Genomic DNA, 17,194 nt, shown 5'->3' with positions numbered 1-17,194 from the left:
GACAGGAGTCACAGCTCTATTCAGTTTGTTACCAAATAGTTTTCTAATACAGATCAAGGATTTCTGTCTGTCTTGAGCACTGTGATGTGACTTCACACACAGGATTCCTGCAGCTTACAGATACGCTGGTAAATAAAACAGGTTGTTACAAAGGTTACCTTCCTCATACAAAACAAGGAAAATAGTTAATTCGTTGGAAGACTGTGAAAAGGGATCTTCAATTGGGAACAATGATAACATGCTTGCTACATTTTTGGAAGAAAAAAACCCAAACAAACCAACAAGTCTTTTGTGTTAGTTACCACTTAACACTGGCTACAATAATAGAGGTTGCTACATTCCTGCCCATAATGACATTACTAGAATTTCCACAGGTATAACTTGCACTTTGAAAGAGACACAATTTAGAAACAGGTCTTCTGATTATCATGATTGCATGAGAGCATGGCTAAGTCAGTCAAAAGTTGACTGTGGAAAGAACTTTCTGGCTCAACCACCCTTTGTATTATCCATATAGGTTTGTTGAGAAACGATTATTGTATTCTTTGTTTTATTACAACATATACTCTCAGGTTGTATGTGGGAAACACAGTAAGTTTTTCCAGAGGGTTGCAGAGAGGTGGGAATCCTTCTCCTAAAGATTTGGGGATACAGACAGCTTTGGAAAAGCGGCAGTCCAAGACACTCAAAGCACAGAAAAGAAATGAAGACAAGATATTTGGTTGCTCCACAGAGATTATGCTAGACGAAAACAGTGTCAATAGGATCAGATGGAACACAAAGGAAATGAGAATGAAAATAATTACACTTTTTTTTTTTCTTTTCTTTTTCTGTTTTTAGCTAGAAAACAAGGTCGAGATACTGGCAAATTCACAGAGGCAGCACTGTTTTCTCTTTGAAAGCTGAGGTCCTCCAACAGTGGGGCAGGAAAGGCAGTTGAATCTCTTCAAACAGACAGCAGTTGCTCGATAACTGGGTGACCTTCCTGTTAAGCCCAAAGGGCCATGAACACACAGAATCCATACGACCCATGACATCTTCAAACACTGGAAGTTGTTAACCAAGTGCCCAATGTCAGGAAACAACTGTCTGTCTGTGACAAGCTGAGTTCATCCCCCTCTATGGGACTGGAACTAATTTATTTTCTCATAGCGTATGCTTACAATCTCTCTTGAGAGAGTCAAGAGAAAAAAACTTTCATCAATCAGTTGCAGGTTACTCTATTGGAAACCAAACAGAAATGATTTTTAACCACATTTGTGGCCCCTTTCCTGGCATGACATAGACTCGAGAAACCTAGTGCTCTTTCAGATGGTCATCCTCTAAGAAAACCCAGCTGATTAAGAAAATTATCACATGGAATCCTTTAGATATGTTCAATGCTCTAAGCATTTAACTGTTCGCTTTAAAAAGCTACAAATGGATTCTGGAAATCCACATGTATTTCTGGGAGCTTTTTCAATTCAAAGAACTGCTTACATACATGCACATGAGATCATGTGGTGGTTTGGGAGGAACACATTAACTGTTGTACTGTAGTTAATGTGACAGAAATATTGTTGATTTGCATTAATTAGTTGCTTTATTTTCACATTAATCAGTGCACACTCCTCTTCCTATACCAAGCAATACATTAATATTCTTTGTTAAATGGATACAAATAACATTAGGCATGGTAAATAATTACTGAGCACCTCCTATGTCTCATTTTTCAAAAGGAGTAGTAGTGTGGACCCAGTGGACAAAAGACAATGTCTCCAACACATATTTTCTCTTCAATATTTTCTTGCCAATCACTAGCTTTCCCTCCTTCCATTTATAACTCCCTTTAAATAGTTGCTAGTTTTGCAAACCTTGTTTTGTGCTCTGCATATCATCTGTATAGTTTCACTAAATATGCAGAACTGTGGAAGTATACTACTTGCAACTTCAAGCATTTTGTAGAGTAGAAGACTCAAAAGACAAATGGAGTCAGCTGAAGAAAAACAGTTGGTCTCTAACAGTTCCAATGAGCCATTTGTCAAACTGGACAAAAGCTGTAAAGTTTGGAAGAACTTTTGATGGGTACATTAATTCAAATCTCATCCACTGACACTTCATGTCAGTTAATATGTTCCTTATTCTGCAAGAACCAGACTCACATGTATATTACTGCAGTGGCCAATCTCCACACCCCGCCGTCCTTGCATGTGAAAGAAGGCAGCACTGAGGCATGCTGTAGGATATTCAGCTGCCAGACTTCCTCCTCACAGTTCTGCTAACCTCAATACTGACCTACAGTACCCTTAGTTTTCCATTCTTTAGGCTGTTTTACACAAATATAGCCCAGTATTCCAAAGTAGGCTGTGTTTCTTCCAAGAATGCAAACAAGACCATTTTCACATCTAAGAAAATGATGTGCCCTGGTTAAAGTTTGAGACATTTTCATACAATGCTGAAAATGTATGCAGTTTTCATCAGCATCCAAATCCCTGTGGATTGGTTTCTAGTCTATTCTACTAATCTCTGGATCCCAAGTCTATGTCTTCCCAAATTTGACTGAATCCTCTTGCTTGAATTGCTTATTTCGCATTAGCTGGAAACTTTCTTAAATGTTTGCAACTGTGCTCGTTAGTGGGTGTCCTTCAACTAGAGAATTGTTAATTCAATTACACATCACAGAAAGAGTCCACAGCTGCTTCAAAGGCCCACTAAGTGCTATTTCTTATCCTGACTTTTTATATCACATTGACCCTTTGGATTCCAAGTGTTGGAAATGATGGAAAAAATGCACTGTATGTTAAAAAGCAGCATTGCAAATAAGCTGCTTTATTTTCAAACTTCAAAAGCAAAATTACTATTTTTTATATGATCTATCTAGACTTTCAAATTCAACAGCCCATCATAAGTTTTTGTGATGTCATTTTGTTAAGTACACTAGAGTTAATTTGCAGTTCGATAGCAAAACATGTCCTGGCTCTGTTTCTTATTACTGATGTTGATAAATAAATAGTAAATGCTTACAAAATATAAAAATTTATTATAAATACTGAAAATCATCTTTCCACAGTGCTATTAGAGAAAATTTGTATTTCATCGAGTTGAACTTTGTTAGAAAACGGGCAGTTTGTAGCCTTCCAACACTAATAATAGGGTGCTGACAAATGAAGCAAGCTGGTAAATATGAAGCTTGTTCATAACAAGATTGCACAAGAAAATATACTGTAATGACCCTGTCTTGAACATCCTGTAATAGCCCATTGTTCCTCTCTATTACTCTCATTCAGCAATTTTTTTTAATAGCGGATGCATGGCAGCAAAGGAACCAATGTAACGTGGGACTGCACGTGCACACATCAGAGCACATAACAGAGGTGAGAAAAAGACCCTGGCACAGTGAGAGAAATTTTGAGTGGGCTGTTGACTGGATGTGGAACCTTACAAAACATCTCCACCTCTTTGTATAACTTGAATAAGACAAAAACATTAACCTATAAATGCCTGAAGGCTTTGTAAACACTGAGAAGACAGGAGAATAATCTTACCCATGAAGTGCAACAAATGACAAAAAGAATGGGAATGAAAAAGGAAAATCATAGGCTTAAATTCTGAGAGATCATGGAATCTTATAGTCAGTACATGTAAAGTTAGCATGGTAGCAGAAATAGGAAGAATCCTTCCCCTGCATAGATGAAGAAGAGATGAGGTAATAAGCATCTTCCAAGTGTGACAGCTGAATGTTTCACCTTCACTCTGCATGAGAAATGATGAGCTAACTTATCACTGCAGTAACTGGCATTTTAACTAGATCATGTACTGAAACCCAGCATCTGCTTTTGTTGCCAAATTAAAATACTTGAATAGACAATTAATTTAGCAACCCTACTGTGAATTCATGTCATATACACAACTGCAAATACAGATTTCTCACCATCAAAAGGAACTTTTCAGTTTATCCAAGTGGCTATGTACATAAAGAAATGGTTTTTGACTGACCACAAGACACGTGCCTCAGTATTGTCTCTGCAATTAGAAGGTCATGCTAAAGGCAACATCATTCCATTTACTGATTTCTTCACAGTTTACCTTCCTATGGGAAATACACTTTGAGGTTCAGATTTTTTTTCTTTGTGCATTTGTCATTCCTTCCATCATTTTATCTTCCTCACTTCCTTGCTTCCAGACTTCATCCTTCTACTGTTACTTCGTGCTCAAGGAAGGAGGAGTTGGACAACTGTCCTGTTTAAAAATCTGTAAATGTTTGAAAACATAAAAGCTTGGAAATCTAGGAAACACAAGGGCTAAACAAATTAAAACAAATCAAACCTCTGGCTTAAGAAGTCCCACATTCCTGCATGGTACAGTGCTATTTTTTAACACTTTGGTTCAGTAAATGTGCATTCCCTGTGGAAGCCGAGTTGTCTATCGCACCAGTCTGTCTTCATTGGACAAAATATATTTCAAAGTATCTTCTCTCCCGTTGCCTAATCTGATTTAGGCTTATTGCAATTGGTCCCTAGAATCTGCTCTGCATCTGGGCTCTTTTGGTGCCGACTTCACCCTAACCTTATACACTTAATTTTACCAATGGCAGTACACACTGACATGCTCCGGTGCCCCAGTGCCCCCGCAGAGACAGAGCAAGCATTTTGCCATCCTTCCAACAAACCCTGAATTACTGCCATGCCCTTCACTGGGCTGTAATGTGACTCTAGGAAAAGCTTAGCATGTCAGCAGACTGTTTTATCTCTGTAGCTCTAAATAAAAAGTGTCCAGTTGAACTACATTGGCTGAATTCTACCCTAGGATCGCATGCATAGTTCTTAGAAGAGGATCTTCTCTAGAGAAAAAACTCGTACAATCTCTCCAGAAATAATGGGGGGGGGGGAAGAAAAAAAAAAAAAAAAAAAAGAAAAAAGATCTAGGCCCAGCAGCTACCACAGTGGTTCACGCTAAAAGGTTAAAAGCACCTGCAAGATGTTTTTCTACCTAGTTCCCTAGAACTCTGAAGATGCTGAGATGGTGCATCCAGCAGGCGGGGGAGGGGGACAGGACACACAGGGCTCTTACAAGACTGTGCTGTGACTTCGGTAATCAATGTAAGAATGACATTGTCAAGATCCGAGGACTGCTCAAATCACCTCCTTTAGTCAGAACTTAAGCATTTCCAGTATGAGAAATTAAACATGCATTTAAATGAATATAAATGAATAGCCGATGATTTTACTCTGGACAGAATTCTTTGATCTTCCAATTACAACCATTACTCTTGTTTAATATAAAACCTATATTATGATAGCACATAGAAACAAACAAATTTTCTACTTCTACTTTGCTCACCGGTGTATAATTTGTGTCAATGTTAATTACACTTATGGCATAACACACAGAAAATGATAGAAGGGATATAATCTTTCAGACCTCCCTTAGTAAAAACCGATGGAGTATGAGGTTCCCCAGCTCTGTGGGGAAAGGAGAACACTGCAATAGCAGAGTTGAACTCGATGGGAATTCTTACTCTATTTTGTGTATTGGTTTGCAGAGTTACTCTTCTCTACAACTATAATTTTTCCCTGTTTGTTTTCAGCAGAAAGTCTTTTATTTCCTGATGCACATACATGATTAATAGATTAGAAACATTTTTTTAAAAAAATACTTTACAAACTCCTTCCAAAACAGAAAGAAAAAAAAAAAAAAAAAACACCAAAGAAAAAAACTGTAACAAAAACCCCCAAAACCCCACACTATGCTGGCATGCACATAACCACAAGAAAGGCTACAATTTAGTTCAGCATTTAAGTGCCTACTTAGTGTTAAGCATGTGCTTTTTCCCATTGCTGCTAGCTATGTAGGAAAAAAGCACAATCCTGATGGCCTTCCTTCAATGTACTGTGATGCAATAAATGACACATTTAGTAAGAAACGAAGCATGCAGAACGGTGGCCATGCAGAGAGTACTTGAATAGCACTCAGGAAAGAGCCTTACTTTTGGCTTTCCTGAACTTGTTTAAACTAACTTTTTCCCAACTAAATACTAAATCCATTTATAAAAGGTTACCAATCTTAATACTCTGTTACGGTACACACATCTGTTGTTCCTCTTGAAGGAAGATGACTATGAATTTCAATATATAGTCATTTATGGAAAGGATTCTCAACCCCACCTCCCCCCTTCCAAGAAACCATCCTGGTGAAGAAAGACATTTCTCTTTGAGAGGAAGGATAAGGCAGAGGTTAATTTCAACTGCATGGGCCAGTGTAGGATAAGCTTTTGGAAATATTGTCAAGCCACATTCTTAATGCCTGGCAAAGTGACTCATTCAGAGTCATCACAGGAAAGGAAGTTGAATAGAATAAAAAACGGAACAGGATGGGGGCTTAAACAGGAGAAAGAAGCGAGAGAAAGGAAACTGGATTGTTTAAAGTGGTTACAAGTTCTATAATGAGATGATTTAAAACAAATTTGTGTAAAATACATCTATACACATGTAAAATACATATATAACACACATTTATGCGTATATAAAAATACATGCATGTATGCATGTATTTATAAAAACCAATTTCTTTCTATTTGAAGGGAGACTTGTATTTCTGGATTGACTTCCAAAGCTGCCTGCTGAGGTATTTGTTTCAGTACAAGGTGGCCTTAACATGGTATGGGAAATAAAAGAAAATCCCCTCTAGAAACTCACAAGTTATTAACAATTATGCTCCTATTCCACACAATACAGAATCCACAGACTACAGAGTTCTATACTTACGTAAAAATTCACCAGAGCACAAGCAGGACATTGTTTTACCATTCCTTAAAGAAACACTCTGCACAATAAACAAGACTTCTTTTTCTATTTTTTTTTCCCCCAAAAAGCACACCTTTTACTTCCTTGTACTAGCACCTCAGTACAAGGTGAAGAAGTTTCTCTTCTCCAAATAATTTTTACTGTGAAACCTATCATGTCTCCTATCACATCAAAAATACCACGATAGCCACCTATCATGTCAATTTTAGCTAATTCAAACAGAAAACAATACATAGACAGTTTCAATAAATATGTTCACTGGCAGCAGCCCACTGTAGAGCACCTCCTCGGATTCATTGTAACTGAAAACACATGACTTGTGCAACTAGAATTTCCATTGACAAAAAGAATAATTTTGGTTCCCAAAGAAGATGAAAAAAGCATTTTTTAATACGCTAAAGGCAATATTCAAATGATTCCTAGCTCTTTATGTTTCAAAACTGACACCTGTGAGTAAAACTTCCCATTATATAGTCCAATACTAACTACTGTGTCATTCTTCATATTCAAAGGGATACAAAGACAGACAAATACAGCCGTTAAATCACTTAATTAAAAAAAGAAACTTAAAAACTAATAAGGCATGCATGGTCAAAAAATTATCCTGGAAAAATATATTAGAATAAATACTTCTAAATTCTACATCTCATCTCCCAAACAAATTTATCTCCACTTGGGAAATATTCCTTATTTAATCCCCAGAGTGACACCTGCTGGATTTCGTTAAGAGAAACAAAAGGGCTGATATCCCCATTATACAGAATATTTCAGGATAATCATTGCAAAAATGTGCCTTTTTAGTGATCAAAGGTTGCAGAGTACTATTTTTCAGCTCCATTTAGGGCAATAAATACATACACAGATACAACCACAGAGAAAAGAAGTATGTTGTCTAAAGCTCTTACTCATTTCTGAAATATATATTTTAAAATGTCTATCTAGGAAGAATTATAGAGCACAACATTGTGAGACAAACTATATTCATTTCTGATAATATGAATATGAAAAATATTTTTAAAGTCTAAAACAAATGGGTTTTGGTATAACAAATATGTTCTCAGTACATCTTTTGCTTTAATGAAACTCGTCCAGCATTTCCAGAATTAACATAATACAAAATTTATTAAAATTAATTTCCAAGGTTGTACCACTGAAATGGGGGAGAAAAAAAGTGAGGGAAAGCCTAAATGGTAATACAAAGAGCGACAGTTTATGCTCACACAAGCATCAAGGTTGTGCAGTTTCAAGCTCAGAATTATCAAAGAATATGTAAAAAAGATTATATAGTTTTTAGGAACTGAAAAGATATTCAGCCTAAGCACAGCTGACAGCACACCACAGTATATGAGGTAGCTGCTTTGAACGTAATAATAATAATAATCAAGAAAATCACTGCATTTTGCTCCTTGTCCTCGGTATTACATAGGAAGTCAGACTGGTACAGGCTTCATTAAAGAAAACTCTGCCATTAATTTTGTTTGGGGTATGTTTTAAATAAGGCCTGCACGATCCAGGCATAAATCCAGAAATACAACATTGTTTTATTTTCTAAACTTCAATTAGTATCTTAATGGTCAGCTACAGCTTAATAGTGGCCAAGACTGTCAGAAAAGTCTTGGGTAACATCTATGCTATAATTAAAATGTAACAGCTTGAGAGACACATGTGAATTTACACCAGTTGAGAATCTGTTTTCTTTTCTTGAAGTGAGTACACTGCTTCTCTCATGGAAAGTCTATTTAAAATGCATTATACTCAGTTAAGTGCATTTCAAATGCATCTTTCCAAGGAAAAGCAATGCTAAATAAATCACTTCTGTTCTTTTGGACAGCATATACTGCAGCAATGATTGAAAGTGTTTGCACAGAACTAGGGCAGAAAAAGAATGGCTTTGCTGGGAAAATGTAAACAGTGTAAGCAAGCTTGGGAGGCTAAGGCAGATAGAAATGGGAGAGAACTGTGAAAACAAAACTCTGAAAATGCAAAAGTTTAGCCTTCCAGTTTTGCCCAGATTCTAAAATAGGACAAAAAGAAAAAAGTATTGCTAAAAAACAAATGCTCTAATAGCAACAAATTTAATTGGAAGATCTTACATTGTAGTGTACTAGCTGTGGGATTCTCCCTTAAGGTAACAGGTAAGCAATAGGCTAAATTTCTGCTGCTTGCTCTTTGTGCAACTGTATTACACTGAAAGCATCAGAATTGCCAACATAAGTACAAAAAAATTAGAAAAAAAATGGGTTGTAAACATCCATGGAAAGCTTTCTCCTTTTTCTTTTAAATATTAAAAGGAAACAACATTCAAACGTGTTCAATTTAAAATGTTGACATTCATGACTCACCGTTTTCTAAACAAAGGATGAAGTTTAGGACTAATTTACTTTGAAAGTCTCTTTAAAAACGTACATGTTCTCTCTTTAGTTGATACATTAGGAATAAGAAAAGTCAGCACGATATAGACCCACGTATATTGTACATATGTACATAAAAATAATACATTATATATACTATTACATGTCTAATAGACAAAAACACATATGCAAAACCACTTCCAAATTTATTGTACTGCTTAAAAGTTATTTGCTTGTCAACTCACATCTGTTTTGCTAGTAGAAGTTTTCATTCCTTCCTTGACACAGTGGTATCAAGAATATAGTTAATTCCAGAGCTCTGACAATTTGCTACACCAAAGGCATACAGTATTTCCCAGTAACTGAACAGTTATTTGAGCAACTAACAGACTGGTTTCAATAAGTGAAAAGCTTAACAGAGGAAACTACTACATATGAATCCCAATGACATAGCGACACATGCTTTTAGAACAGAGGTGACCGTAACACTGAGGTAACGCCAATATTGTGTATGCACTCTACAGGAACGACAGCTAATCAGAAGCACAGAAGGAATTTTACTAGCAGATCAAGAACGCTGTAAACACATTGGGAACAGATGGGAACAACTTCTTAAAGACAAATTCTGTTCTGTTTTCCTAACTGTAGACTTGGACTTCTCATTGGAGAAATTCCTTCAATTGCTTTCATAAATAGCTTATGTTCAGCATTTACTATAGGTGTGACTAGATATAAATATCACTGTGTATACATTACTATTAAAAACATATTGATAGTAGTAGTTTCTTCCAAATGCCCATGGGCTGGTTTCAATCTTTTATCTGTATGACTTCGTGGACCCAATCCCACCCGGCTCTTGCACATGCTAGGAATGCCATCAAAAGCAGCTGATAAACTTGAATGCACAGAATATAGAACTAAGTTAGTAATTATATTGGTGGCAAAAAGAAATGTATTAGCGTGCTTTTTTCCCCTCAGTTTTGTTCTGAATTGTGTCCCAGTCTACATCTGGACTGCAATGCCCAGGCAGCACACAGAGCAATACTGCGTTCCCGGAGCAGGTCCCTTTATTTAGCCGGGTACGACGTCAGTCACCATGAAGGAGACGTGCAGATTTACGTTTTTAAACTTGAGCATTCAGAAATTATAGAAGTTATCAAAAACCAGCTGCCAACAGAAGGCAGAACACAAGAGGCTGGACGGGTGATGTATGTGTAATTCCTTCAATAGAAAAATACCCACTTTTAGAATATCCTGCCCTTTGACAGTCAGTGGGAAAATTCCCACTGTCTCTCCGTGGGCCAGGGTTTCAACAGTTGTATCAAGAAAAGCCTATTCAAAGGGTCAAACATGACATTTCTTAACGCAGAGCAAGACTCTAGCTGATCAGGAATTCAGAGTACGATAACATTTGAAGTTGACAGGACATACATCATGTAATTCTTGAACTTGCAATGCACGTCATATACTTGTGTATTTAGTTCTGTCCACTAAAAAGTGCAGTCACACCGTTCTACGTCTCTATCGAGCCACTGCCTTTGCTTAAGCTGCATATAATGTAGATTCTGGCATTAAACCTGCAACCACATATATGCCTGACACTTTTTAAGTGGGCAGTCCCACCACAACCTAAACCAGTTACTTGAGAAGAGTATAAAATAAGAATCTAAATCATTTAGCTGAAATACTTCTGAAGACAGTTGTTCCTACTGCACTGACCATTAAAACAACATCAACACTTTTTATCTGAAGTGTCACCTTGTTTGATTTAGTAACACCAAGTGCCTTTTGTGCTGAAGATTTTCAAAGTCAGATAAAGACTTTGGGATTGCTCCTATACGCAGTGAAGCCAATGAGAGTTTAAGCCGAGTACAGAAATCAATACTGTGAAAATACAGATCATCATTTTTAATTGAGATTTTCAGGCAGTATGTGTACTTTGAAAGAAAACACCTGGATTCAGATCTGGTCTTATTCATGTTTATCCAGATCTAGTGTGTCTCCTTCCAGTCAGTTGAAAGGACCTCAGATTCAGAGCACAACAGTCAGGCTTTTAGCACATCACTGACCTGCACAGGTTTAAACTGTTATACTCATTATTACTGCAAATGAACAGTAAGCTCCTCAGTATGCCCAACGTGACTGGAGAGACTCTGCATAGGCACAATTGTAAGAGCAGCAAAATCTGGCCCCAAGGCATCTGGCATAAATTTATTAACGTAGAGAGCAAAAAACTCAGCTATTTTTGTTATTGTTTAAATCTCAGCCCCTATAAAACGTATGGTTGACTAAATAAATCACTGTAGATCAAATCCAAGGGTGATTTATAGCCTATGCTATTTCTTAACTACCCTTTAGAAGCAAGATTTATTTTCCAGATTCTACAGATCCATTGCTTACACACAAAAGCAAATGCCTACATATAGCAATCTCAGCCATGCAACCTTATTTGTAAAAGCAGAGAATACCCCATCTGTTGTGGAAAGTTGAAAAAGTGGCAAGACTCTCTTAACCAACCGTCTCTCAGCTGATCCTGGAAGGCACAGAATCACACACTTCCCGCTATTCAATAATTTCACAAGGAAATGAAATAGCGGACAGTTACCTTCCAATAAATCAGTTCAGTGTTTGTGGGAAAACTCTCTAACAGTAACCCCAGCACACGTACAAGCTTCAGACTCGAGCTTTTTCTCAAAAAAACCAGAAAGTCCAAACAAAACAGAAGCTTTATCTCTTCAGTAGTGGAATTACAACAGAAAACCTAATTATGAAATAATCCAAGTATAACCTCTTTCCGGTACAACAGCGTCAATAAGATTAAAAGAATATTCAGTAAGAAGATCTACACCACTTTATCACCTAATTCAGCCTCTCCTGGAAGAGCTCCAAGTGTGCTGAATTAGTCCTAAGGACCCTTTTCAAACCAATCAGCCTCTAATTCTCTCCAGATGCAACAACAGGAATTTGGTTAACTAATATGAGATGTTTTATACAGAATCCTTTAAGCGCTGATAAGAGTATTTTTACCTCTTTTTCTATTTATCGGTGATTACTTCCTCGAGGCTACATTATAACACCGCCAGTTATAAAGTTAGCTCAAATATTTCGCTCACTAAAAGCAAACGAAGCTTGCCCCCGCGCGTACCCGCTTCCCCCTCGGACTGCCTGTCCCACGCCGAGGCTCACGGACAAACTCCCACGCGTGACCAGAATCGCCCTCGGCCGGCTCCGAACCGCCGCTTCCCCGCTCCAAAACCCCGAAGCCGTTTCGGCCGCTACTCACCGCGCTGAGCCTGTGCGGGAGCGGAGCGCTGCCCCGCAACCAACGGGGGCTCCCCGTGTCCCCGCGCCCGGTGCCGCCGGGGCGAGCGCAGCCTCCGCGCCCGGTGCCGCCGGGGCGAGCGCAGCCTCCGCGCCCGGTGCCGCCGGGGCGAGCGCAGCCTCCGCGCCCGGTGCCGCCGGGGCGAGCGCAGCCTCCGCGGCGAGCAGCGGCGGCACGGCAGCGCTTCCTGTTACATCACCCCGACCCCGCCCGCAGCCGGCGCGAAGTTACTTTTCTCTGTCCCCCCGCTCCCCGCCCCGGGGAAGCCCGGCTGCGCTGATGCTCGGCGGCGGGAGCGGGGGAGCCGCCGGGTGCCCCGCGGAACGGCCGGCGCTCCCACACGGGGAGGAAAACACTCGCGGAGGAGACCGCGGGACCTGCCTGTCCGCGGACGCAGCCGCTGCGACTCCTCCTCCTCCTCGCCCCCCCCTCCCCCGACCTAGACCCAGAGAAAAAAATCAGTTTGGACCTTCGCTCGGAGACAATTAATGCACAACAGCTGCATTCCCCCTCACTATGCCTGGCCTGAGCCTCCCCTGCCAGAAACCCCAGGGGCTGCGCTATGTCCCAGGCTGTAAGTGCCGAAAAGCTCGACAGAGAAATACCTGTATTCCTCAAATGGAAAACTGCATTAAAGATCAGAATCAAATTTTCAAATTCAAGCAAACGCACAATTTAAAGTGCCGCTTGGTTTTATACCCAAGAAAAGAACACCCTGTATTTATGTAAATAAGTCTCTGAAATATGGAGGGCAGAGATATGGTAGCGGGAATATTACTACTGCCATACAGATCTCTAGGCTGTATTTTTTAAAATGCTAGTGATTTGAAAGCACAAGTACAAGCTGCCTGGTTTGAAAACTGCCATAATTGAAGACAAAACAAAATTAATGGCAGTCCCTGAGCATTTATCACTTGCTCTTTGTACAACTGATACTTGTGCTATAGACAGAACCTGCGCTCTCCAAATCAATAGGCAGTTGGTGTGTGCACATGACAATACTATGCTGAACAAATGGGGAGTTCATGGAGCATTAAGTTCAAATAATATTAACACCTGTAACACCAGCACTCCTTTTGGAAGGTCACAAGGACCTCCCAAAGGTCCTGGTTTCATAAGTGCTCATGAAAACGATAACCATTTAGCTTGGTCATGAAACAAGATAAAATATTCTGCTTGCTTCTCACTACCTGTTGCTCATCCATTCTTTTTACCAGCAGAAACATTACAGGACATATTGTGAACTAGATGAGGGAATTCATTGGGGCAATGAAAAACCTTTTCCCCAAAAATGAAAACAGCAAGTAACCCAAAACTAAGGAGAGAAAAAAAAAATAACAAAACAAAAAACAAAAATTTAAAAAAAAAAAAAAAACCAAAAAAAACAACAAAAAACCAAAACAAGCCAGGGTCAGGAAAATTTGGAAGAGGGAAAAGGGAGGCAGGAATAGTTTAAATCCATACAGCCACTGGATAATATGAATTGTGAAATCACACGCTGGGGTCACTAAAAGAGCAGGCATATGACTTTAATACTCATTTGGCACATGCAAGTGTTGGTGCTTCTAGGATCTCACATCAACAGGAGAATGTTTGAGTTTTATAATCAGTGAAGAACTAAGAACTGGCACTCTAAACTTCTAGGCAATGTAAACAGATACAAACCAGGGATTAGCTCTGATTCTGAACAGTGATGGAAACAAACTTCTCTGAAATACAGGGTGTCACCTCAGGTGGTGGAATTTCATCAGAAGTGAGTCTGGCTGCATTATTTTAGACCAATTAGGTCTAGACTATAGACTACAACATGATATGTTACACACTGTAACCTAGAAAATAATCCATATATTCCAGCCATGCACACATGTTCAGGACAGGCATTTGAATTAGCTGGAGAGATTTATTACATAGGCTGTGCTTGATTTGTCAGATTGAATTCAGTGGAGTTGTCTGGGGTTTGGGGGTTTTTAAATTTTAGTTCAAAAATCTTATGTTCTACTTATTTAGCTGCCACTGGAACTTTCTTACTCCTACTCGAAAGGTATTTGAGACATCTCAGCTGGTGTAATTTGCACTTCAGAGACGCGGAAGGCCCCCACACTACTTCAGCTACCCCTCGTCTGGCTGACAGGCACAGGAATGACACCAGGACACTGTGGCTAGCAGCAGCAGGGATGTAGGTGAGCACAGCTAACTGTGTGGTACCCAAAGAAGGCTTAAAACCACGTGAATTAAACCAAGCCAGTTCCACCCCTTACCACAAATTTTGATCTGATCTGGAAAGTTCAGGGCGACATGTGGTTTTGCAAAAAACGAGACTACACATGGTCGACTGGGAGAACCCCTCTCTCCAGCACTGCCGCTGTGAGGGGACCGCCGGGGTGGCTGTTTTTTCCCCACTTTCCCTCGGACAGCCACGCAGCGCAGCCCGTGGGCCCCGTGGCGTGGCGCGGCGCTGCCACCTGGTGCCCGGTGGCCAGGCTGCGCCCACCCGCGCCCCGCGGCAGCTCTCGGGCCGTGGCTCAGCTCCCACCCGCGTTCGGCCCGAGCCCAGCTGAGGGATCGGGAGTGCCCAGGAGGGCTCGTCCGTGGGGCACGTCCCCCTCGGGGCAGGGCACCCACCTCGCCCACTGTCTGTGACAAAACAGCCACATCAAAAAAAACCCTTGGGAAGTGACTCTGCAATGTGGCACTGCTACCGGTTCCAGAGAGTATGGCATAAACAAGACGAAGGAAACTCCTCCGTGTACTGCCTACGAATAAAATATTAAGGGTGCATGTGTAAACACGTAACCATAAATGTATATTCCACTTGAAACTAGTTCTTTCTCAAGAGAAGATATGACTGATGGCAACCTGCAATGAAACATAACCCTTATGTCCACTTTAATATGCTTGAAAGGTAGAATCTAGAAAGATGAAGGCTTTCTCAAACCTCATGGAGTTCAACAAGGCCAAGTTCTGCCCGTGGGCCGGAGCAATCCCAAGCACACATCCAGGCTGGGCGAGGAGTGGCTGGAGAGCAGCCCCAAGGAGAGGGATTGAGGGTGTTGGTGGGGGGAAAACTGCCTGTGAGGCAGCACCGTGCGCCCGCAGCCCAGAACCCACCCGTGCCCTGGGCTGCAGCCAGAGCAGGGGGGGCAGCAGGGCCAGGGAGGGGATTCTCCCCCTCTGCTCCGCTCTGGGGAGACCCCCCTGCAGTGCTGGGGCCAGCTCGGGGGCCCCCAACATCAAAAGGACACAGACCAACTCAAGCAGGTCCGGAGGAGGCCACAAAGATGCTGGGGAGGCTGGAGCAGCTCCCCTGGGAGGCCAGGCTGAGAGGGTTGGGGGGGTTCAGCCTGGAGAAGAGAAGGCTCCGGGGAGACCTTCGAGCGGCCTCCCAGGGCTTAAAGGGGGGACAGGAAAGCTGGGGAGGGACTCTGGATCAGGGGGTGTGGGGATAGGATGAGAGGTAACAGTTTTAAACTGAAAGAGAGCAGATTTAGATTAGATGTAAGGAAGAAATTCTTCCCTGTGCGGGGGGGTGAGGCGCTGGCCCAGGGTGCCCAGAGCAGCTGTGGCTGCCCCCTCCCTGGAAGGGTTCAAGGCCGGGTTGGACGGGGCTGGGAGCACCCTGGGCTGGGGGAAGGGGGCCCTGCCCGGGGCAGGGGGGTTGGGACTGGATGGTCTTTAATGTCCCTTCGAATTCACACCATTCTATGACTCTACGAAAATGTCAATAAATCGGCTGTGGAATTACTGATGAATTCGAGATGCAAGGAGAAATGCTGGCTCAAATGAACTGGGGGAAAAAAAAAAATAAAGAGATGAAGGGGATAGAAAGCAAAAAGGAGAAAAAGGAGGGCATACCAGTAAAAATGTGAGGAAAAAAGAATGAATAAAAAGCGTTTAAATTATTTCTCAAAGACAAGTTGCTTTATCATTTGTATGGATGGAGGGTACATACCAGGTTATTGCAGGTCAGGTGATACTTGGAATCTGGTCATAGCTCTGCAAAATTGCTTCAGCTTGTTGGCTCCCACCATACAAAGTGGAAGAGATTTCACAGCATCCTGCATATTTCATCCAAAGCAACGAGGGCAGATGCTGGAATGAAATGAGTGCATTGAGTGGACTCTAACTAAGTGGAAATGTACAGTCACCTTAGCATAGCTTCATTTTCTGACCTCTTTACCATTCTTCCATCTGACTCCCTATATTTTCCCTGTGTTGTGGTTCAATTCTCCCCACTTCTACGTTCACCCTTTAATTACCTTTGAGAAATGCACAGATCTGTTTTCTTATTCTTGCATTTGCTTGTTCTGCAGATATTGGAGATAAGAGGAATGAAAAGAGGTGAATGAAGGAGAAGGACACAAAAGAAACTTCTTGTGGTGTTGATGGAGATCAGATCAAATTACACTGCAGTTTGGACTTTTTATGGGAAATACTAATTCAGTGCACTGTAGAGCTATACAAAAACAAGATAGGAAGACAGCTGGGTAGCTGGTATACTCTGAGTACACACACCAAGAAGAGCATGCACTCTCAGATCAAATCTCTGAACATAATCAGAGAAGTTTTTGTACAGTCTACAACATTGCAGTCTTATTTCTCATTTCACTAAATAATAAGCCTAAAAGATGAGCCACTTTGCAATGTTTTCCTAGTCAGCTGAAACAGAGGTACTGTTGAGATGCTGTGACTATAAAGTTTTTTTCTGTCTCAACAGTGCTATAAGAGATCCCTCAGTGGAT

The 17,194-nt window shown here is 40.8% G+C and overlaps 1 protein-coding gene across 4 annotated transcripts in view; it reads right to left on the bottom strand.

Annotated features, from left to right (window-relative positions):
* The window catches only part of CALCRL (calcitonin receptor like receptor), a 70,361-nt gene extending 53,868 nt beyond the window's left edge, over positions 1 to 16,493 (bottom strand). Inside the window, exon 1 of one of the 4 annotated variants that reach the window (XM_032995262.2) lies at positions 16,405 to 16,493. The gene's annotated coding sequence lies outside the window, so the exon portion shown is untranslated. Of the gene's footprint in view, positions 1 to 12,278; positions 12,295 to 12,416; positions 12,804 to 12,924; positions 12,940 to 16,404 lie in introns of those variants that run through there. The other 3 variants (XM_032995264.2, XM_032995261.2, XM_032995263.2) reach the window with 3 other exon arrangements.
* Positions 16,494 to 17,194: the final 701 nt, after the last annotated feature.

This window comes from Tyto alba, unplaced genomic scaffold (genome assembly GCF_018691265.1).
Source record: "Tyto alba isolate M040663 unplaced genomic scaffold, T.alba_DEE_v4.0 Super-Scaffold_7, whole genome shotgun sequence".
In the NCBI taxonomy this organism is placed as follows: domain Eukaryota; kingdom Metazoa; phylum Chordata; class Aves; order Strigiformes; family Tytonidae; genus Tyto; species Tyto alba.
The sequence above is the reverse complement of the archived record's forward strand: the minus strand, read 5'-3'. Positions and strand labels throughout refer to the sequence as shown.